Source organism: Rhinoraja longicauda, chromosome 8 (genome assembly GCF_053455715.1).
Source record: "Rhinoraja longicauda isolate Sanriku21f chromosome 8, sRhiLon1.1, whole genome shotgun sequence".
Classification (NCBI taxonomy): Eukaryota; Metazoa; Chordata; class Chondrichthyes; order Rajiformes; family Arhynchobatidae; genus Rhinoraja; species Rhinoraja longicauda.
In genome coordinates, this window is record NC_135960.1 from 66050931 (window position 1) to 66074343 (window position 23413).

Below are 23413 nucleotides of genomic sequence, written 5' to 3' on the forward strand. Positions count from 1 at the left end.
TGTCGGTCATTTGGCCCTTCGAGCCAGCACCGCCATTCAATATGATCTTGGCTGATCATCCAGAATCAGTAACCCGTTCCTGCTTTCTGTGGCAGAGAGTTCCACAGATTCACAACTCTCTGGGTAGAGTCAGAGAGCATGAAAACAAATCTTTTGGCCCAACTCATCCATGCTGACTAGGTTTTATACCTGAGATAGTTCCATTTGCCTGTATTTGCCCCATATTCTACTAAATCTTTCTTATCCATATACCTGTCTAAATGTCTTTTAAATGTTGCCATTGTATCCACCTCTATAGCCTCCTCTGGCAGTTTGTTCCATCTTCACCAAACCCTGCATGAGGTGATTGCCCCTCGGGTCTCTTTGACATACGCAATGCCCTTACCGAGGAAGACAAGCTTGCCAAACTCCCACACCATGCTGTCTACCTGTGTCACCACTTTCAGGGAACTGTGTACCTCGGTCTCTCTCCTCTACAATGCTCTCCAGGACACAACCATTCACCGCGTAAATCCTGCCCTGGTGTGACTTACCAAAATGCATCAATGCCTCGTATTGTCACTGCCGGTAATCCACTCAGTCCCTGTGTGGAATGCAATCTTCCTCCCAGAAACTTAATCACGTTGATTCTAATTGTTTCCTCTTTAGCTATATATCATTAACTAATAGAATTTTAATTAAAAATTCCACCAGTTTAAAGATAATTGCCAGGACCTAGATTTAAGTTATTAGATCACATTGCTATTCTACTATGTCCTGCACCACACTATCCTTTTTCATTGAATACACTGTTCAATAAAATCCTGTTTTAATTCCCCTCGGGCTCATTAGATGTGCTATGTGTTAACCGGTCGCATTACCTTGGTTTCTTTGGTGAACACCAACTGACTTAACCATTTGACTTAACCAATTCGACATTTTCCTCCCATTTCCAGTAATATTTTGTTTGATGTGCGTCCGATTGCCTCTCCTCTCAATGGTCTCGCGTCAAAATTGTCCATACTCCATTTAGGCATTGATATAATTTGTGGATCAGCACAAAATGCTGGAGCAACTCAGCGGGACAGGCAGCATCTCTCGAGAGAAGGAATGGGTGATGTTTCTGGTCGAGACCCTTTACCTCCCCCTAATGTCTGATGTCAGGGGAGTGGGCGGTGCATAGAAAAGTAACGGTATGGGTAAGGAAGTGTACGGTGTGAAAACAGGACAAAGGGAATGGAGATCAAGGAAAATGTAGAATAGAACATTGTTAGTTGGGAGAAGGTAACTACAAAGCAAACAGAGATAAAATGTAGTCAGACTGGTTGGAGAACTGGGAAGGGGGAGGAGATGGAGAGAGAGGATACGCAAGGCTTACTTGAAGTTAGAGAAGTCAATGTTCATACCGCTGGAGTGTAAGCTGCCCAAGCAACATATGAGGTGCTGTTCCTCCAGTTTGCGTTGGGCCTCACTCTGACAATGGAGGAGGCCCAGGACAGAAAGGTCAGTGTGGGAATGGGAGGGGGAGTTAAAGTGTTTAGCAACCGGGAGATCAGGTTGGTTTAGGTGGACTGAGCGGAGGTGTTCAGCTAAACGATCGCCGAGCCTACGCTTGGTCTCCACACCTGGAACAGCGGATACAGTAGATGAGGTTGGAGAAGGTGCAAGTGAACCTCTGCCTCACCTGAAATGACTGTCGGGGTCCATGAATGGAGTCGAGGGGGGAGGTAAAGGGACAGGCATTGCATCTCCTGCGGTTGCCGGGGAATGTTCCTGGGGAGGGGGTAGTTTTAGTGGGAAGCGGCGGGGTGACTAGCATCTACAGTTCCTCCCTACACAATATATTTGTGGAAATACTTTGATCATCCTAGTTATAGTTGTACTTCACTCCCCATATTACCTTCTTACCATTTTCCTCTCTCTACTTCTGCCTTAATTTCTTGTGTTCTCTAGTGTTTTTATCATGCCTGGAGCCCTCCATTTTATCTCAATGGTGTCAGGTTAGGAAAAGGGGAAGTACAACGAGATCTGGGTGTCCTAGTGCATCAGTCACTGAAAGTAAGCATACAGGTGCAACAGGCAGTGAACAAAGTTAATGGCATGTTGGCTTTCATAAAGAGAGGAGTTGAGTATAGGAACAAAGAGGTCCTTCGGCAGTTGTACCGGGCCCTGGTGAGAGCACACCTGGAGTACTGTGTGCAGTTTTGGTCTCCAAATTTGAGGAAGGACATTCTTGCTATTGAGGGCATGCAGCGTAGTTTCACAAGGTTAATTCTCGGGATGAAGGGACGGTTATATGATGAAAGAATGGAGCGACTGGGCTTGTATTCACTGGAATTTGGAAGGATGAGAGGGGATCTTGCAGAAACACATAAAATTATTAAGGGATGTTAGATGCAGGAAACATGTTCCCACTGTTGGGGGAGTCCTGAACCAGGGGCCACAGATTAAGAATAAGGGGTAGGCCATTTAGAACTGAGATGAGGAAAAGCTTTTTCACCCAGAGAGTTGTGAATTTGTGGAATTCTCTGCCTCAGAAGGCAGTGGAGGCCGATTCACTGGATGCATTCAAAAGAGAGTTAGATAGAGCTCTTGGGGCTTGCGGAATCAAGGGGTATGGGGAGAAGGCAGGAACGGGGTACTGATTGTCGATGATCAGCCATGATCACATTGAATGGCGGTGCTGGCATGAAGGGCCGAATGGCCTACTCCTGCACCTATTACCTATGTGTCTGTTTGCCTCTGTTATTTATGGAAAACATACTGAAATTTGAAGTATTTCCTTTTTAAATGGATTGACTTGCTTCACATGTGCACATTCTCCCTTTTTAAAACATCCCACTTGCAATCTACAGTCCTTCCTGCCAAGCTTTCTCTTAATCCTACCACAATTTCCTTACACCTCATCTATCTGAAATCTGCCTTGTGCCAATTTCTTCCACGTACAGCTATACCAATATTTTTCCATAATAATATTTCTATCTTTTACCATGGCCATCGTTCCCACGGTTGTCTCTTGCATAATATTTATTTTGTTAATGAAAATATCATTGAGATATTCCTCTCCAAGATGGATGTATATACAGCTTGAGGAAAGATTTATGTGCACATTTAAAGAATGCTTTTACATTTTCTTTGTTTACTACTCTGCTGCCAAATCAATAACTTAAATTTACTTCAGCAATAATTTTAGAATCCTTATTGACTTTGCATTGCCTGTTCTTCACCTCTGGATATGGGAGCCTATACCATAGATCTTTTTAACCACTCAGTTCAAGCTATGTTGTCCACCCGCACCTTATTGCGGCATTTCATCCCCTTGCCTCAGTCTTAACCATGGTTAACCATGATTAAGACTGATAAGAACATGAGAAATAAAAGTTGGAGTAGGCCATTCACCAAGATCAATGTCCATCTCCTATCATTTGCCAGCACCATTTTCCTGCACTTTTTCAACATTCTTCCACAATTAGACACAAAATGCTGGAGTACCTCAGCGGGTCAGGCAGCATCTCTGGAGAGAAGGAATGGGTGGCGTTTCGGGTCGACCCCCATTCTTCAGACTGAAAGTCACAGGAAAGGGAAACGAGAAATATAGATATTTATTTTGAATACAGTACTGAAGAAAGGTCTCGACCCGAAATGTCACACATTACTTCTCTCCAGAGATGCTGCCTGTCCCGCTGAGTTACTCCAGCATTTTGTGTCTATCTTCGGTTTAAACTAGCATCTGCAGTTCCTTCGTACACATTCTTCCACAATTTTTCAATTGGCCGCACTCATTAAGCATCCACTTGGCTCATGGATCATGAGTAAGGACTCCTCTTCTCATCGCTACCCTGCGCTCTTGGCAATCCTTCAAAGATCTATCCTCGATTCCTTTCTATTTTTCATCTACGCACTACCCCTTGGTAACATTATCCATCTGTATCCCGCTGATACCTGATCTCAACCTCATCACCCTCTTTCCCGACCCGAAACTTATTCTACTGGAGTCAAATGTCTGTTCATTTACAGCCCTGTGAAATGCTTTCTTCTCAGTTAATGACCTATGCAGACAGAGCTTCTTTAGCACAACAGTTCGGCCGCCCCATGTATCTCCTATGCAATAAGAATTGGGGCTCTCCCTCATTTGTGTTTCAATGTTCTTCCTCAGGGCATTAGAACTGATAGGTTTAGCTTCCCACCAGTTTTCACCCAAGTATTTGTTAATGTTGTTAAAACTATATCTTCCTGTGATAAAGTTGTTTCTAATCCTCCACTTTATTTCCCACACTATAAGCATTGTAAAGCATTTACTTTATCTCTCACTTTGTTTATATGCAAAGCTACCACTTTACATTTTATTTGCTTGCAATCTGACATTTTGTTCCCTTATCTCAGTCTTTTTCATCCTTTCAACAGAGAGGCCAATCTGTTGAGTCACAAATCCCAGCAGGGAAAGTCTGAGCTTTTTCCCAGGCTTTTTATGATTACATTCCAGCTGGAGGAAACAAACACATGGTACTGAAAATTATCTGGTAAAAGTGTAGACTTCCAGATCTTCAGACTTGAGTTGTTGGCGATTTCTAACACACCAACCTTAAAATGAACAAGTTATAACAACTTTCCTTTTTTGCCTCTGTTGTGATATTGTAGGGACTACTTTGTTGTATCCCAAGGACTACTTTGTTTGCCTGTGTAGTAATGTGTATATAAGGTAATGATGTGATTAGGTGGTCACTCTGGATCCAGGTGGCCACGGAATAAACAGCCTGGAGTTGAGCTCCAGCATTGTAACCTTTTACACACTTGTACTTGTGGTCCGTCCAGAGTCACTAAAGGTACAACAGGTACCGGACCACGAAGTACAACAGCCTCTGCATTCTCTCACTACAGTACTCCCCCTCTTTATTTCACTTTTTACACTTAACACGACATTGAATGCATCGACTCTGGTTTATGTTTCCTTTTCAATCCTCCTGTGATTATTTCTTACTTTTCAATGCGATTTGTTAAGGAGATGTTATTTCTGACAATTTCCAACAATTTCTCCCTCTACACAACCTCAAGATGCTCACTTCTCTTCTAACATTGTTATACTGTAGGCCTGTTGGATCTCCCGGTTGCTGACCATTTTAACTCCTTTTCCCATTCTCATTCCCATACCGACCTTTCTGTCCATGGCCGCCTCCATTGCCAGAGAGAGGCCGCACGCAAACTGTGGGAACAGTGCGTCATAATGCAATAATACGAACGTCAAATTCTCTAATTTTAAGTAACATCTCCCTTCTCCCTCTCTCTTTCCTGTGCTCAACCCCAGAACGCACCCATGTTTCTCTCTTCCTACCCCCTCATCGTCTTCCACCTATATTCCTCCCACCGGCTTTACATTTGTCTCCTCTTCTCTCCTTATCTGACACCCCTTTGTCTTCTTTTCATTTTGACGCTTTGTCACTTTGTCACGTGCCCACCTCAGTCTGGTTGTCTAAACACTCCCTCCACAGATGCTGCTTGACCTGCTGAGTTACTCCATATTATCAACAGTTTAGTGGTCAAAAAAATGTTTCATTTCTGAGCTGTAGTGGGCTAGTCTAACCAACGTTAGATGGCATAGAATGCTCTGCTGTGGCAATTGTAAACCATTTTACTGCTATGTAGGAAGGAACTGCAGATGCTGGTTTAAACCAAAGAGAGATAGACACAAAGCTGGAGTAACTCAGCGGGTCAGACAGCATCTCTGGAGAGAAGGAATAGGTGATGTTTCGGGTTGAGACCCTTCTTCAGACTTGGTCACCTATTCCTTTCCTCCAGAGATGCAGTCTGACCCGCTGAGTTACTCCAGCTTTTTGTGTCTATCCCCCATTTTACTGCTGCTGAGATGGAACTGAGTTTCAAGATTTCCCAGCAACACATTATGTCCCTGGGGCCTGAAGGTTGATGCTGTATTAATGCATCTATACATAGTCTTCTCCATTGAGTTATAAGGGAAGGTGCATATGAGGGCCATTGCATAATAAAGATTATGAGCTTATTATGTCGTCAACAATCTGTTGAATTTTACCTTAATTATTACAAATTTACATAGATACTCTTTCAGTCTGGATGGCAATGGGTATAGGAGGTGAAAGCTTTCTCAGCTCTGGCTTCATCTTGCATGGATTTCATTGGGGAGCAGCTGGCTGCGACATTTTGTCGAACAAACACAAACCTAAAAATTCTGAAGAAGGGTCTCGACCCAAAACGTTACCCATTCCTTCTCTCCAGGGAGTCTGAAGAAGGGTCTCGACCCAAAACGTTACCCATTCCTTCTCTCCAGGGAGTCTGAAAAAGGGTCTCGACCCGAAATGTCACGCATTCCTTCTCTCCAGAGATACTGCCTGAGTTACTCCTGAGTTACTCCAGCATTTTGTGTCTATCCACCTATCATTTGTCAGGCTTTGTCCCAGTCCACCTCTCTTTTCCAGCTTTTCCCCTATTTCCTGCTCCCCGCTATTTCATTGTCTGAAAAAGGATCACAACCCAAAACGCAGTCTGTTCATTCCTTCCTCCAGATGTGTCTGTCCTCCAGAAATTAATTTGCTGGGTACAGGTATTTTTTTACATCCTTTGAGCTTGAACGTGATGAGCCGTCGTTCACAGAAGGCAACAGTGAGTGTAGAGAGTGGGTGTCGTGCTTTGAAGGAGCTATTGATCGTGCTTTTTCATGCATGTCGGGCACCATCAGGTAGAGGGCTCACAAGAGTGGCACAGTGGCACAGTGGTAGATTTGCTTGTGGCGCTGGAGACCCGGGTTCGATCCCAACCATGGGCGCTGTCTGTACCGTGTTTGTACGTTCACCCCGTGACCACGTGGGTTTTCTCCAAGATCTTCGGTTTCTTCCCACACTCCAACGACGTGCAGGTTTGTAGGTTAATTGGCTTGGTAAAATTGTAAATTGTCCTTCTGTGTGTAGGGGTAGCATTAATGTGTGCGGGGATCGCTGGTCGGCGCGGACTCTGTGGGTCGAAGGGCCTGTTTCCTTGCTGTATCTCTAAACTAAACTAAAGTAAACCAAGTGTTGTTAGTCCCAATGATGCCTCATCTGATAAACCGATTTGTGCCATGTTAATAAGTCTTGCTGTGCACAATGAGCCCAACATCTGCAGAATTTTAAGGGACCCTCCCATTCTTTCAGGTTTGTTGGGATTGCTTTGGAAGTGAATTCAGTCCATTGAAAGAGGCTGAAGGCCACAAATGGAACCTTTGAATGACTTGGGGTGAACGAGGACAGCAAGGTTGATTCCACTTGTATTGGTCCAACTCAGCTTCCAGCACTGCCCAGGAGAAGGCAGGGAAGGCCCAGACTCAGGCCTTCTTTAGTCAGACGGTGGTGAATCTGTGGAATTCTTTGCCACAGAAGGCTGTGGAGGCAAAGTCGGTGGATATATTTAAGGGAGGGATAGATAGATTCTTGATTAGTACGGGTGTCAGGGGTTATGGGGAGAAAGCAGGAGAATGGGGTTAGGAGGGAGAGATCGATCAGCCATGATTGAATGGCAGAGTAGACTCGATGTTCTAATTCTACTCTTATCACTTATGATCTTATGATCAGGGTCCGCTTTCTCAGGAGCAGCAGAGAAAGAGCCGTCTGGAAGAGTCGTCTGAGAGAGTCATCTGATTTAGAGATACAGAGATACAGCGTGGAAACAGGCCATTCGGCCCACCGGGTCCGCGCCGCCCAGCGATCCCCACACATTAACGCTATCCTACACACACGAGGGACAATTTTTACATTTTACCCAGTCAATTAACCTACATGCCTGTACGTCTTTGGAGTCTGGAAGTCAAACACCTGCTTGCAACAGTCTGTAGAGTATTGTATCCAAAGGGGTAAGATTTTCTAATTCAATGGTGAATGGTGAAATCCAACAACTTCTGCAAGCAGCCATGCAGCCTTATCAGAATCAGAATCACCTTTATTTGTCATCCAAAAAACAAGTCTTTTGGACGAGATTTCGTCACCCACAGTCCAACAATAAGAGCAATAAAATGGGCAAATTGCACAACCCCAACCAAAACAAAACACACACAAAAAAAGAAACATCCATCACAGTGAGTCTCCTCCAGTCACTTCCTCACTGTGATGGAAGGCCAGAATGTCATTTCTCTCCCCCTGCCATCCTCTCCCCTGCTTGTGGTGGAGGTCCACTGCCACCCGTCAGTTACTTGACCCAGGTCAAGGGTTTTCTGAGCTGGGATCTGCCAGTGATGGATGGTTCCTTCTGAAACACTGGTCATGCCCAGCACAATGCAGGCCATTGAGCACTTCTGATATTCTGGACAGACCCATTTCAAAGTTTCCACATGGATTTAGTCTGATCGGACGTTATAAACATATAAATTAAAGATTTTAATAAAAATATCTAAAACCTGGGCCAATGACAATTAAATCCTTGCATTACACAATGTAACCCTCAATTTAGTTCATTCATTACCATTTTCCTTGTTCTTGCCTCCAAAATATTTCTTGTCAGCGTTCTAGCGATCATTTGATAGTGGAGCACCAAGCATGCACCAGTATACTGATTGACTATTAACTGTTAAATACTATTGAAAAATAGAAGTGAAACTCTGAGTAGAATGAATGTCATTTTGGGCCTACTTCCAACGACATATTTCGCTGGGCTTGATAACATCTCATATCTTTGTTGCATATTGCCTTAGTTCAATAGTGGGTCAACCACTGCACTAAAATCTCTTCCTGTACCAGCAGTCACACTGGGGAGGCTCTGTTATTTGTTTGCATTGGTTAGAACTTTGGTTTCTTGGTTCAACTTTTTGTTGCAAATCAGATTGAATCATGGATTTAAACCAGTGTTCATCTGTCTTTATTTGCAGAGAATGCTGATTGCATCCGGTTACATTTTGGCCAGATACCCTTCTCCTGCAAGAAATCAAACTCCATCTCTAAGTATTAATTGTGCAATGTCCCTTTCTCCCTTGCCCAGCCATTATCACTCACGCCAACATTGTTGAAATGCTCAATGAGTTATACAATACAATACAATATCCTTTATTGTCATTGTACAAGTACAACGTGATTTTGATTGTCGCTTCCATATTGATGCTATCAAATCAAATATTTAAATAAATCATGGCGAACATGCAAACATCAAGAGGGGGGGGGGAAGGAAAAAGAAAAAGGGGGAACGAGGTAAAGTGCAAAAAAGGTTCATGGGGGTGGTCAGTTGTGCCAGATGACCCTGGGGGCAGAGACAGATAATGGGCGGGCTCTCATCAGGACCGATTCAGAGCAGCTATTGCTCTAGGGATGAAGCTGTCCCTTGGTCTGGAGTTGCGGGCGTAGAAGGCTTTGTAACGTCTGCTGGATGGGAGTAGTTCAAACAGACAGTGGCATGGGTGTGTGGGGTCCTTGTAGATGCTGGTGGCTTTCCTGAGGTAGCGTACGTTGTAGATGTCCTCCAGGGCTGGCAGCTGTATCTCAATGATCCTCTGCGCTCTGCAGACGACCCGCTGTAGAGCTCTCCTGTCTGCTGGCGTGCAGCTGAGATACCACACAGAGATGCCGAATGTCAGTATGCTCTCTGTGGTGCAGCGGTAGAAGGTCATCAGAAGCTGTTGTGGCAGACCGACCTTTTTCAGCGTTCTCGGGAAGAACAGCCGTTGCTGTGCTTTTTTGATAAGCGCAGCAGTGTTGGTGGACCATGTGCGGTCCTGTGAAATGTGTGTGTGTGCCCAGAAACCTGAAGCTTGACACTCTCACCACTTTGTCCCCGTTGATGAGGACTGGAGCGTATTCCTCATTCTGTGACCTTCTGAAGTTGATAATTAGCTCCTTGGTCTTAGTAGTGTTTAGGGACAGGTTGCTCTCTGAGCGCCAGCTCATCAGGTTCTGCACCTCCGTTCTGTAGGCTGATTCATCGCCGTTGGAGATCAGCCCGATCACCGTTGTGTCATCCGCAAATTTGACGATGGTGTCGGTGGCGAATGCAGGGATACAGTCATTACAGAGGAATTTATCATTCATAGGATAATTGGTCAGGGGCATGGAAAGAGAACACATTCTTTTAATGGGATTGCAAACATCTATCTGCCCTCATGCCAATAGCACCCATAAAGTGCAGAATGAAACCTGAGCTTAGTACCATTCATTGTCAATTTGTGATGTGCCAATATGTGTTGTCAGTGTCACCAATATGTTGCCAGGACTAGAGGGTGTGAGCTCTAGGGAGAGGTTAAGTAGGCTGGGTCTCTATTCCATGGAGTGTAGGAGGATGAGGGGAGATCTTATAGAGGTGTACAAAATCATGAGAGGATTAGATCGGGTAAATGCACAGAGTCTCTTGTCCAGAGTAGGGGAATCGAGGACCAGAGGACATAGGTTCAAGGTGAAGGGGAAAAGATTTAATAGCAATCCAAGGGGTAACTTTTTCACATGGAACAAGCTGTCAGAGGAGGTAGTTGAGGCTGGGACTATCCCATCATTTAAGAAACAGTTGGACAGGTACATGGATAGGACAGGTTTGGAGGGTTATGGACCAAGCGCAGGCAAGTGAGACTAGGGTAGCTGGTACTTTGTTGGCCGGTGTGGGCGAGTTGGGCCGAAGGGCCTGTTTCCACACTGTATCACTCTATGACTCTCTGACTCTATGTGCTTCCCACTTTCAGTATCCATTGCTGGCAGGCCGCAGTACAAGGGTGGCGCAACTGGTAGAGCTGCTGCCTCACAGCGCCAGAGACACAGGTTTGATCCTGACCTTGGGTGCTGCCTGTGTGGAGTTTGCGCATTCTCCCTGCGACAGTGTGGGTTTCCTCCGGGAGTTCCGGTTTCCTCCCACTTTCCAAAGCCGTGCGGGTTTGTGGGTTAATTGGTCTCAGTAAATTGCTCCAAGTGTGTAGTGTGCGAATGAGAAAGTGGGACAACATTGAACTGGTGTGAACGGGTGACGTGGTCGGTCTGGATTGAAGGGGCTGTGTCCACGCGGTATCTTTTGATCAGTTCAATCAATCAAAAGGGACAGCTATGATTGTGCACACCTCCCTATCAGGGCATAGGCTCTGTATTGACATCATAGAGGCATATAGCACAGAAACAGGCCCTTCAGCCCACTTGCCCATGCTGACCAAAATGCCCTATCTAAGCGTGTTATTTACCCGGATTAAGCCCACATCCTTCTGAACCTTTCCTATCCATGTTTTAATTCAAATATCGTTTAGTTGTTGAGTGTAACATTAGCATAAGGCTTCCCACTCTTGCAAAGAGATCCCAGTTGGGAAGGGTACATGTGCAGACTAAATTGCCGTTTGCCAAGTGCACTCAACACATACAAATGTTTGTACTATTTTTATCGCTGGACCCGAGAATTCACCGCTCAATAGTTGATTTTCTGACTGTGTTCCTCTGATTGATGTTCTGCTTGTTTGTCCTTGGTCGCGGCTTGATCCTGAAGCTACTACTTCGTTAAATCTTCTATGTGAGACGTCAAGCCCTCTGTTGTGTCTGCAGTTGGGGATCATGGGAGCTGGCACTTTGCCACAGGAGAGCTTGTCGGAGGTTTGACTCTTGGATCCATCAGCTTGTGGGGATGCCATGGGCACTCCCGAACCAACCCCCAGCAAAATCAAGTAGCTCCTTTGCACGTAGGAATGGACTTTGGGAATGAACTCCGACAATGAAATCCGGTCTGCGGTCCAAAGGCAGACTAATGTCTAACTGAAGATAGACACAAAATACTGGAGAAACTCAGTGGGACAGGCAGTATCTCGGGAGAGAAGTAATGGGTAACGTTTCGGGTCAAGACCCTTCTTTAGACTCCTGAAGACTTCAGACCGTCAGAAGACCAGTCTCGACCCGAAACATCATCATTCCTTCTCTTCAGAGTAGCTCCCTGTCCCGCTGAGTTACTCTGGAATTTTGTGTTGGTCTTCGGTGTAAACCAGCATCTGCCGTTCCTTCCGACACACATCGTCTTGACTTGCCCAATGAAAACATATTTCATATTTCCTTACAATGTAGAAGGCCCCTTTGAGATTGAATTGAGATCACAGGACAATCCCACTTCACCAGCAGCAATCTTCTGGAGGAACTAAACGGGTCAAACAGCAACCCCCGTGAAGAGAAATGGTCAGTCGACATTTCAGGTCAGGGCCCTTCATCTGTTTCTCCAGCAGATTGTTTGTTGCTCCAGATTTCAACATCTACAGTCTCTTGTGAATCCTGCCCCACCGCTACTTTTCCAAGTAGTTTAGTTTAGTTTAGATTAATTTATTGTCACGTGTACCGAGGTACAGTGAAAAGCTTTTGTTGCGTGCTAACCAGTTACAATCAAGCCACCTACAGTGTACAGATACATGATGAAGGAAATAACGCGAATAACATTTAGTGCAAGATAAAGCCAGTAATGTCCGATCAAAGATAGTCAAGGATTTCCACTGGGGTAGATAGTAGTTCAGGACTGCTCTCTGGTTGTGGTAGGATGGTTCAGTTGCCTGATAACAGCTGGGAAAAAACTGTCCCTGAATCTGGAGGTGTGCGTTTTCACACTTCTAACCTTTTGCCTCTTGGGAGAGGAAGAGGCAGTAGCCAGGGTGCGACTCGTCCTTGATTATGTTGCGGGCCTTGCCGAGGCAGCGTGAGGTATAGATGGAGTCAATAGAAGGGAGGTTGGTTTGCGTGATGGTCTGGGCTGCGTCCACAATTCTCTGCAATTTCTTGCGGTCTTGGGTGGAGCAGTTCCCAAAACAGTAGCTTATTCTCCCATGATTCCAATGGACTGCTCGCCCCCTCTACTGCAGTGTGTACCACGTCTGGACACATGAGGGAAATATGCATTGAACTATTGTCTTTGGGTCGGGGGAAGGAAACTGGAGCAACTCAGGGGAAACTTGTCCAGTCACCTGGAAAACATGTACAATCTATGCAGAGAGGACCAGAGGTCAGGATTGGACTGCATTGATGGAGGTGTTGACCCCAAATGCAGAGTTAATTGTTTGGCTATTTTATGCTCGGAGAAAATAAATATCTTCGACATTGGCTCTACCAGCCTTTATTGAATAGTTGCATTATAGTTATAGAGTCATACAGCACAGGACTGGGCATTTGGCCCGCACATCCATTCTGACCCTCAATTACCCATGTATCCTCATGCCATGCACCAGCATTTGGTTCGTGCCTTCTATGCCTTTGCGATGTAAACACTCATCCAGATAATAAATGCTGTGAGAGTTTAAGAATAAGGGGTAGGCCATTTAGAACGGAGATGAGGAAAAACTTTTTCAGTCAGAGAGTTGTAAATCTGTGGAATTCACTGCCTCAGAAGGCAGTGGAGGCCAATTCTCTGAGTGCATTCAAGAGAGAGCTCGATAGAGCTCTTAAGGATAGCGGAGAGTCAGGGGGTATGGGGAGAAGGCAGGAATAGGGTACTGATTGAGAGTGATCAGTCATGATCACATTGAATGGTGGTGCTGGCTCGAAGGGCCGAATGGCCGAATGGCCTACTCCTGCACCTATTGTCTATTTACCTCCATCATCCATATGGATTGCAAGCACCTTCCGGGTGATTTTTTATCCCTCTTCAGATTCCTTTATACGGCTCATCTATTCTCTCTGGTTTTAGACATTTCCATTATAGGAAAAGGTGTCTCACGATTGCCCATATAATTTTGTATACCTCAGACAGATCCTCCCTTTATCCGTCACCATTCCATGGCAAACAAATCAGTCTCTTCTCATTCCATTCCAAAAAAAACATTCAATCCGACATTAAGTCCTGGTGAACCTCCTTGGAATTCTCTCCAGTGCATTCACATCTTTCCTATAGTGTGGCAACTGAAACTGCACACAATACTGCAAGTGTGGCTTCACCAAAGTTGAGTTTAGAGATATAGCACGGAAATAGGCCCTTCGGCCCACCGGATCAGCACCGACCAGCAATCCCCACACATTAACAATATCCTACACACACTAGGGACAATTTTTAAAATACATTTACCAAACCAATTTACCTACATACCTGTACGTCTTTGGAGTGTGGGAGGAAACCGAAGATCTCGGACAAAACCCATACAGGGTCACAGGGAGAACGTACAAACTCCGTACAGATGGCACCTGTAGTCGGGATCGAACCCAGGTCTTTGGCGCTGCAAGCACTGTAAAGCAGCAACTCTACCGCTGCGCCACCATGCCGCCCTTAAGTTTTATAACGTTGTATTGTAATCTCCGTGCTTATAATCTCCATCATAAAGCTCTTCCCCACCTCTTCCCTCCCTGCCCAATCTTTGCACATCTCCAATCCTGGACTTTCCACTCATCAATTTCATATTGTGTTTCATGTATCTTCTTGTGTTTTATGACTATTGGCAGACCAATTTCCGTCCTGGGACAAATAAAGTTCTATCGTATTGTATCATATCGTGTATATATATATATGCCTTCCCACCTACCTCTGCTGCCACCATCAGGGATCAATGGGCTTGTTCACGGCTCTGTTCCCACAACACTTCCTGTGGCCTGACCATTTATGGCGTCTGTTTAATGGAAATATTCCCAAAATCCATCACCTCACACTTATTGGGATTAAAATCTATCTGCCATTGCCGCCATTTTACCAGCTGCTCAACATCATTCTGTGCCCATGGCTTGTAAGGTGTAGCAAAGACTTGCAGATGCTGGTTTACACCGAAGATAGGCACAAAATGCTGGAGTAACTCAGCGGGACAGGCAGCACCTCTGGAGATAAGGAATGGGTGACATTTCTGGTCGAGATCCTTTTTTTCAAACTTCTTCAGAATAGCTTGTAAGGTGATGTGTTTAATGAATTTCTATGCCTAGTCTTCAGTGCTTCTGTACCTTTTTATATTGTGCAGATCAGAATGGTTTTGAGAGGGGGCTAAGTTTCCATGCAAATTTAATCTAATTCCTTCCCTTTGTATATATTCCTCTTGAAATGAGCTCCGTCTTTTTTTTAGTGAAGTGCATGGTCTCGTTAACTTACACACGAATCCCTAGTGAAATTACTTTCTCCTCTTGACTATTTAAACAAAAGTCAGATCCTTCGGGAACAGCATGCAAAGGAGAGGATGTGGTTTGTCCACATATGATGCTGACCTGGGGGTTCTTTTTTAAATGAGATATTCATCTCCTTTTGCCAAATTTCCAATTTATATTTCAATCTCCTGTAGAAATGGATGGGAAAGCAATGTACTGTGACACAAATGATAAATTAGCATTTAAAATGTAGCCATCTAATTAGAAAGAAAAGTTATATTTCCAATGCAATTGGAAAAATTTCAAAGTAAAAATTAGATATTATTGTTTATCTATGGTGAAGTTATAATATTACAGTACAGGGTAATGATGCCCTCTGTTGGAGTGCTGGAGCAAATCAACCCCCAATTAAATGTTGGTTGGGGACAGACACAGAATGCTGGAGTAACTCAGCGGGCCAGGCAGCATCTCTGGAGAGAAGGAATGGGTGAGGTTTTGGGTCAAGACCCTTCTTCAGACACAGGTTGGGGACAATAGTTCTAATTTTCAATTGGTCACCTCAGGGTTATAGAAACATAGAAAATAGGTGCAGGAATAGGCCATTTGGCCCTTCGAGCCTGCATCTTTAGCCACAAGGGCCACATCTAACTCCTTCTTAAATATAGCCAATGAACTGGCCTCAACTACCTTCTGTGGCAGAGAATTCCACAGATTCACCACTCTCTGTGTGAAAAAAACACTTTCTCAACTTGGTCCTAAAAGACTTCCCCCTTATCCTTAAACTGTGACCCCTTGTTCTGGACTTCCCCAACATCGGGAACAATCTTCCTGCATCTAGCCTGTCCAACCCCTTAAGAATTTTGTAAGTTTCTATAAGATCCCCCCTCAATCTTCTAAATTCCAGCGAGTACAAGCCGAGTCTATCCAGTCTTTCTTACATAGAAACATAGAAAATAGGTGCAGGAGTAGGCCATTCGGCCCTTCGAGCCTGCACTGCCATTCAATATGATCATGGCTGATCATCCAGCTCAGTAGCCTGTACCTGCCTTCTCTCCATACCCCCTGATCCCTTTAACAAAAAGGGCCACATCTAACTCCCTCTTAAATATAGCCAATGAACTGGCCTCAACTACCTTCTGTGGCAGAGAATTCCACAGACTCACCACTCTCTGTGTGAAGAAATGTTTTCTCATCTCGGTCCTAAAAGACTTCCCCCTTATCCTTAAGCTGTGACCCCTGGTTCTGGACTCCCCCAACATCGGGAACAATCTTCCCGCATCTAGCCTCTCCAACCCCTTAAGAATTTTATATGTTTCTATAAGATCCCCCCTCAGTCTTTTAAATTCCAGCGAGTACAAGCCCAATCTATCCAGTCTTTCCTCATATGCAAGTCCCGCCATCCCAGGGATTAATCTGGTGAACCTTCTCTGTACTTCCTCTAAGGCAAGAACGTCTTTCCTCAGGTTAGGAGACCAAAACTGCACACAATACTCCAGGTGCGGTCTCACCAAGGTCCTGTACAACTGCAGCAGAACCTCCCTGCTCCTAAACTCAAATCCTCTTGCTATGAATGCCAACATACCATTCGCTTTCTTCACTGCCTGCTGCACCTGCATGCTTGCTTTCAATGACTGGTGCACCATGACACCCAGGTCACGTTGCATCTCCCCTTCTCCCAATCGGTCACCATTCAGGTAATACTCTGCTTTCCTGTTCTTGCCGCCAAAGTGGATAACCTCACATTTATCCACATTATATTGCATCTGCCATGCATTTGCCCACTCGCCTAATCTATCCAAGTCACTCTGCAGCCTCCTAGCATCCTCCTCGCAGCTAACACTGCCACCCAGCTTCGTGTCATCCGCAAACTTAGAGATGTTTCATTCAATTCCCTCGTCCAAATCATTAATATACACTGTAAATAACTGGGGTCCCAGCACTGAGCCTTGCAGTACCCCACTAGTCACTGCCTGCCACTCCGAAAAGGACCCGTTTATTCCTACTCTTTGCTTCCTGTCTGCCAACCAATTTTCTATCCACCTCAAAACTGAACCCTCAATACCGTGTGCTTTAAGTTTGTACACCAATCTCCTATGTGGGACCTTGTCGAAGGCCTTCTGAAAGTCCAGATATAACACATCGACTGGTTCTCCCTTATCCACTCTACTAGTTACATCCTCGAAAAATTCTATAAGATTCGTCAGACATGATTTGCCTTTGGTAAATCCATGCTGACTTTGTCCGATGATTTCACCACTTTCCAAATGTGATGCTATCACATCTTTAATAACTGACTCTAGCATTTTCCCCACTACCGATGTTAGGCTAACTGGTCTATAATTCCCCGTTTTCTCTCTCCCTCCCTTTTTAAAAAGTGGGGTTACATTAGCTACCCTCCAGTCCTCAGGAACTACTCCAGAATCTAAAGAGTTTTGAAAAATTATCACTAATGCATCCACTATTTCTGAGGCTACTTCCTTAAGCACTCTGGGATGCAGCCTATCTGGCCCTGGGGATTTATCTGCCTTTAATCCATTTAATTTACCTAACACCACTTCCCGACTAACCTGGATTTCCCTCAGTTCCTCCATCTGATTAGACCACCGGTCCCCCGCTATTTCCGGCAGACGGTTTATGTCCTCCTTAGTGAAAACAGAACCAAAGTATTTGTTCAATTGGTCTGCCATCTCCTTGTTCATATGAAAGTCCTGCCATCCCAGGAATCAATCTGGTGAATCTTCTCTGTACTCCCTCTATGGCAAAAATGTCTTTCCTCAGATTAGGAGACCAAAACTGTACGCAATACTCCAGGTGTGGCCTCACCAATGCCCTGTACAACTGTTTATGACTGACTGAGTGACAAGCAAGAGAAACTCATTAATAAAATTATTAACTCATTAATGAAATTGTACATTGAAATTCATTAGTGAGTTAAAAAATAATTTCACTTAAAATACAATTGACTGAAATTCTTTAATTTAAAATATTAATATCAATTCAAGTTTAAGGTAAAGAAAACAATCTGCCAACCACGATGATGAACAAAGTTTGCTGCTCCAGATGCAGTAGCCATGGCTGATGTGAAGGAAGGAACTGCAGATGCTGGTTTACACCGAAGATAGACACAAAAGGCTGAAGTAACTCAGCGGGACAGGCAGCATCTCTGCCGAGAAGGAATGGGTGACGTTTCAGGTCGAGACCCTTCTTCGGGTCTGAAATAGGATCTCGACCGGAAACGTCACCCATTCCTCTCCGGAGATGCAACCTGTCCCGCTGAGTTACTCCAGGATTTTGTGTCTATCTTAGCCACGGCTGATGCAAGGCTGAGGGGTCAGATGCGAAGTGTATCCAACTCAGCTCAGGTCTTGACAGTAACTCAACTCTACAGCACCCCCAGCTGGCCATCAGTGGGATTTGCCAATTATCAACAGCATTTAAACAGTCATGGACTGAAGTGCATCGTTCCTTCTAATTCTCACCGCTGGATCATCCTTTAAAAAGGTGATGATGCTTATTATAGTAACAGTCGATAAGTACCATGTGAATTTTCCAATATATCTCATCTCCACATTTGAATTATTGATGTATTTAAGAGAGAGTTAGGATTTTGGATGATCAGCCATGATCATATTGCATGGCGGTGCTGGCTCGAAGGGCTGAATGGCCTACTCCTGCACCTACGTTCTATGTTTCTATGAATTCTCATTTTGAATTTTGAAATGACGTGCTGCAGACAGTATCATAATCAATATCACACAAGTAAGATTTGCAAGTGTTAGGACTGCTCGCTTGTGAATGGCCTTTATGTACTCTTACAGATATTTCTCACAACCCACAGCAACCCCGCACACAGGCGCTCCATGTCATGTTCCCTTCAACAGTTTATTCCACCTCGTTCAATACTCTGAGGATTGGAATGTAGCAGAAATATGAGTATGTTTATGCAGTGGATCATCTAACTGAGCTCTTATACTTTCCAAAATAAACCTCCTTTCTCTTATCGAGCTGTGGGAATAACATTTAATTCCTAAACACGGCCAGCAATAAATTTCCAGTTGATTTGTTATAAGTTGAAAAGTTGATAAGTTTATAAGTGGTAGGAGCAGAATTAGGCCATCAAATCTACTTCGCCATTCAATCATAGCTGATCTATCTCTCCCTCCTAACCCTCATTCTCCTGCCTTCTCCCCATAACCCCTGACACTCGTACTAATCAAGAATCTATCTTAAAAATATCCACTGACGTCGCATCCACTGCCTTTTGTGGCAATGAATCCCACAAATTCACCACCCTCTGACTTAAGAAATTCCTGTTCTGTCAGTTCAGTTCAGAGGTACAGCGTGGAAACAGGCCCTTCGGCCCACCGAGTCCACATCGACCAACGATCCCCGCATATTAACACGACCCTACACACACTAGGGACAATTTTACATTCATACCAAGCCAATTAACCTGTACAGCTTTGGAGTGTGGGAGGAATCTAAAGATCTCAGAGAAAACCCAGGCAGGGTTCCCCCCATCTCCACCATGTCCCCTTCATTCTCGTTGGCACTCTCTGACGACCCTCAGCGCTCTCTGATGCCCCTCCTCGCTCTCAGTGACCTTCCTCGCTCTCTGACCGTCCCCTCGCTCTCGACGGTCCTCCGCGCTCTCGCGGCACGGGTCCCATCGATGGAGGGTTTGGGCCCGCTCGCCAGGAACACTATATTGGAAGGAACTGCGGATGAAGTAGGGATGGATCTCTCCCTCCATCCCTCCCTCCCCCACCCAAGTCGCACCAGCATCTCGTTTTCACCCAACAAACAGCTAACAATGGCCTGTTTTCTTTGTCATTGTTACTTTTTTGCACATCTTTCATCTATATCTCTCATTTCCCTTATCCCTAACCAGTCTGAAGAAGGGTCTCGACCCAAAACTTCACCCATTCCTTCTCTCCAGAGATGTGAACGAAGGCTGCGGATGCCAACAGGATTAACAAACTCATCAGGAAGGCTGGCTCTGTCCTAGGGGCGAAGTTGGATTCATGGGAGGTGGTTTAGTTTAGTTTAGAGATACAGCGCAGAAACAGGCCCTTTCGGCCCACCGGGTCCGTGCCGACCAGCGATCCCTGCACATTACCAATATCCTACGCCCACTGAGGACAATTTTTTTACCAGGAGAGAGCTAGATAGAGCTCTTAAGGATAGCGGAGTCAGGGGGTATGAGGAGAAGGCAGGAACGGGTTACTGATTGAGAATGATCAGCCATGATCACATTGAATGGTGGTGCTGGCTCGAAGGACCGAATGGCCTCCTCCTGCACCTATTGTCTATTGTCTATAAGCTAATTAACCTACAAACCTGCACGTCTTTGGAGTGTGCGAGGAAACCGAAGATCTCGGAGATAACCCATGCAGGTCATGGGGAGAACGTACAAACTCTGTACAGACAGCACCCGTAGTCGGGATCGAACCCACATCTCCGGCGCTGCATTCGCTGTAAGGCAGCAACTCTACCGCTGTGCCACCGTGGTCTTGGAGGGGAGGATGCTCCTCAAACTGCGGAGCATCTTGGACAATACAGCTCACCCCCTCCATGACACACTGGTCAACCTGAGGAGCACCTTCAGCAACAGACTGGTTCCACCAAGATGCAGCACAGAACGCCACAGGAGATCCTTCTTCCCTGTGGCTATCAAACATTACAACTCATCCCCCTTCTGTCGTGGGGTAGACTGAGACTGACTTCCCTCCCCCCCACCCTCCCCAATCTTTGCACATCCCCCAAGCTTTCCCACTCATCGCTTTAAATTTCATGTTTTATGTATCTTGTGTTTTTATGACTATTGGCAGATCAATTTCCCTCCTGGGATAAATAAAGTTCTATCATATTGTATCGTATCATAGATGCTGCCTGTCCCGTTGAGTTACTCCAGCTTTTTGTGTCTTTCTTCGAACACTATATTGGAGTTGAGCTGTGTGGGTGGTGCAGGAAGGTGAGTCATAGAGTGATACAGTGTGGAAACAGGCCCTTCGGCCCAACTTGCCCACACATTAGACAATAAACAATAGGTGCAGGAGTAGGGAGGGGAGGGGGATGGAGGGTGGGAGGGGAGGGGGGAAGGGGTTTGGAGGGGAGGGGGGAAGGGGTGGGAGGGGAGGGGGGAAGGGGGGAGTTGGAGGGAGGGGGGAGGGGAGGGGGAAGGGGGGAGGAAGGGGTTGAGGGGGGAAGGGGGACCTCCCCTTTCTTTTTTCAAAACACTTGCCCCGGTGGCCCACGAGCATAGGGGCCCCATGCTGATCTGTGTATGTTAAATGACTTGCAATAAAAAACACAACTTTAAAAAACAATCAGTTGCCTTTCGCTACAATGTTGAACCCATCTCACACAAGCATTGTGACGTCACAAGGTGAAGACCTTGAAAAAAAAGGTTAAAAATAAAAAGATTCGGTCCTTTGAGCCAGCACCACCGTTCAATGTGATCATGGCTGATCATTCTCAATCAGTACCCCATTCCTGCCTTCTCCCCATACCTCCCCCCCCCCCCCCGACTGAATGCATTCAGAGAATTGGCCTCCACTGCATTCTGAGGCAGTGAATTCCACAAATTTACAACTGTCTGACTTTATTCTTAAACTGTGGCCCCTGGTTCTGGACTCCCCCAACATTGGGAACATGTTTCCTGCCTCTAATGTGTCCAACCCCTTAATCATCTTATATGTTTCGATAAGATCCCCTTTCATACTTCTAAATTCCAGTGTATACAAGCCTAGCCGCTCCAGTCTTTTAACATATGACAGTCCCGCCATTCCGGGAATTAACCTAGTAAACCTACTCAATAAACGCACTCAATAGCAAGAATATCCTTCCTCAAATTTGGAGACCAAAACTGCACACAATACTCCAGGTGCGGTCTCACTAGGGCCCTGTACAACTGCAGAAGGACCTCTTTGCTCCTATACTCAACTCCTCTTGTTATGAAGTCCAACATTCCATTGGCTTTCTTCACTGCCTGCTGTACCTGCATGCTTCCTTTCAGTGACAGATGCACTTGGACACCCAGATCTCGTTGTACGTCCCCTTTTCCTAACTTGACACCATTCAGATAATAATTTGCCGCCTTATTCTTACCACCAAAGTGGATAACCTCACACTTATCCACATTAAACTGCATCTGCCATGCATCCGCCCACTCACACAACCTGTCCAAGTCACCCTGCAACCTCATAGCATCTTCCTCACAGCTCACACTGCCACCCAGCTTTGTAGCATCTGCAAATTTGCTAATGGTACTTTTAATGCCTCCATCCAACGAAGTCCCAGCTAGCCTAGTCCCACTTGCCTGCGCTTGGTCCATAACCCTCCAAACCTGTCCTATCTGAGGCCTAATCCCCAGCATGGTTGCAGAGGGAAGGGGCTGATCGACGCTTAGCAGGTGGAAAGATGTGCTGTGTGCCTCATTGCAGTGGGGCAGCTGTGTGCTTTAGATAGTTCCTCTGTCCCTCTCTTCCCCTCCTCCTTCCCAGATCTCCCTCTATCTTCCTGTCTCCACCTATATCCTTCCTTTGTCCCGCCCCCCTGACATCAGTCTGAAGAAGGGTCTCGACCCGAAACGTCACCCATTCCTTCTCTCCTGAGATGCTGCCTGACCTGCTGAGTTACTCCAGCATTTTGTGAATAAATACCTTCGATTTGTACCAGCATCTGCAGTTATTTTCTTATATTAAACATTCAGAGATTCACATTTGACAAGTGACGGTTTTGTGTTCACCTCCTGCAGGCAATTTCCATAAAAACGATCATTAAATCTCACAAATGGAAACGACGTCCAAAATGTGATTATAAAAAATCCGCCCTTTTGAAAATAGTACATTGCAGTGGCAAACTCATACCGGAATTTGACTTATGAGCTTAAAATTTGCCCCGGAACTGGCAATAACTCTGAGTCACAGTTTCTATTTGAAAAAGAGTATAAATAATTAATACGAGTAAAATGTGAAAACTTAAACCATTTTGTCATATTTCACAAGTGTGTTAGAATATTGCAATTTGATCACAGCCTTCCATTGGCTTTGAAGGGATGCCAAAAATGGAAGGATATTGTTGAACTGGAAAGGGTATGAGAAAGGTTTATGAGGGTGTCGGCAGGTCTGGAGGATTTGTGTTACAAGGAGAGGCTGGAGTGTCTGAAGAAGGGTCTCCAGCCGAAGCGTCACCCGTTCCTTCGCTCCAGAGATGCTGCCTGTCCCGCTGAGTTACTCCAGCTTTTTGTGTCCATCTTTGGAAACGTAGGAAGCTCTAGATGTGAGCTTGTAGAGGTTTCCAGAATCTTGAGCCTGGCTAAGGTGAACACCCACACTGCTCTCCTCAGGGAAGGGGAGTTTCAAACTAGAGGGCGTAGGTTTAAGGTGAAAGGGAAAAGAATCTAAAAGGAAAAAAGAGGCGATCTTTTCACTTGAAGGGAGGTGTGTGCATGCGATGAGCTG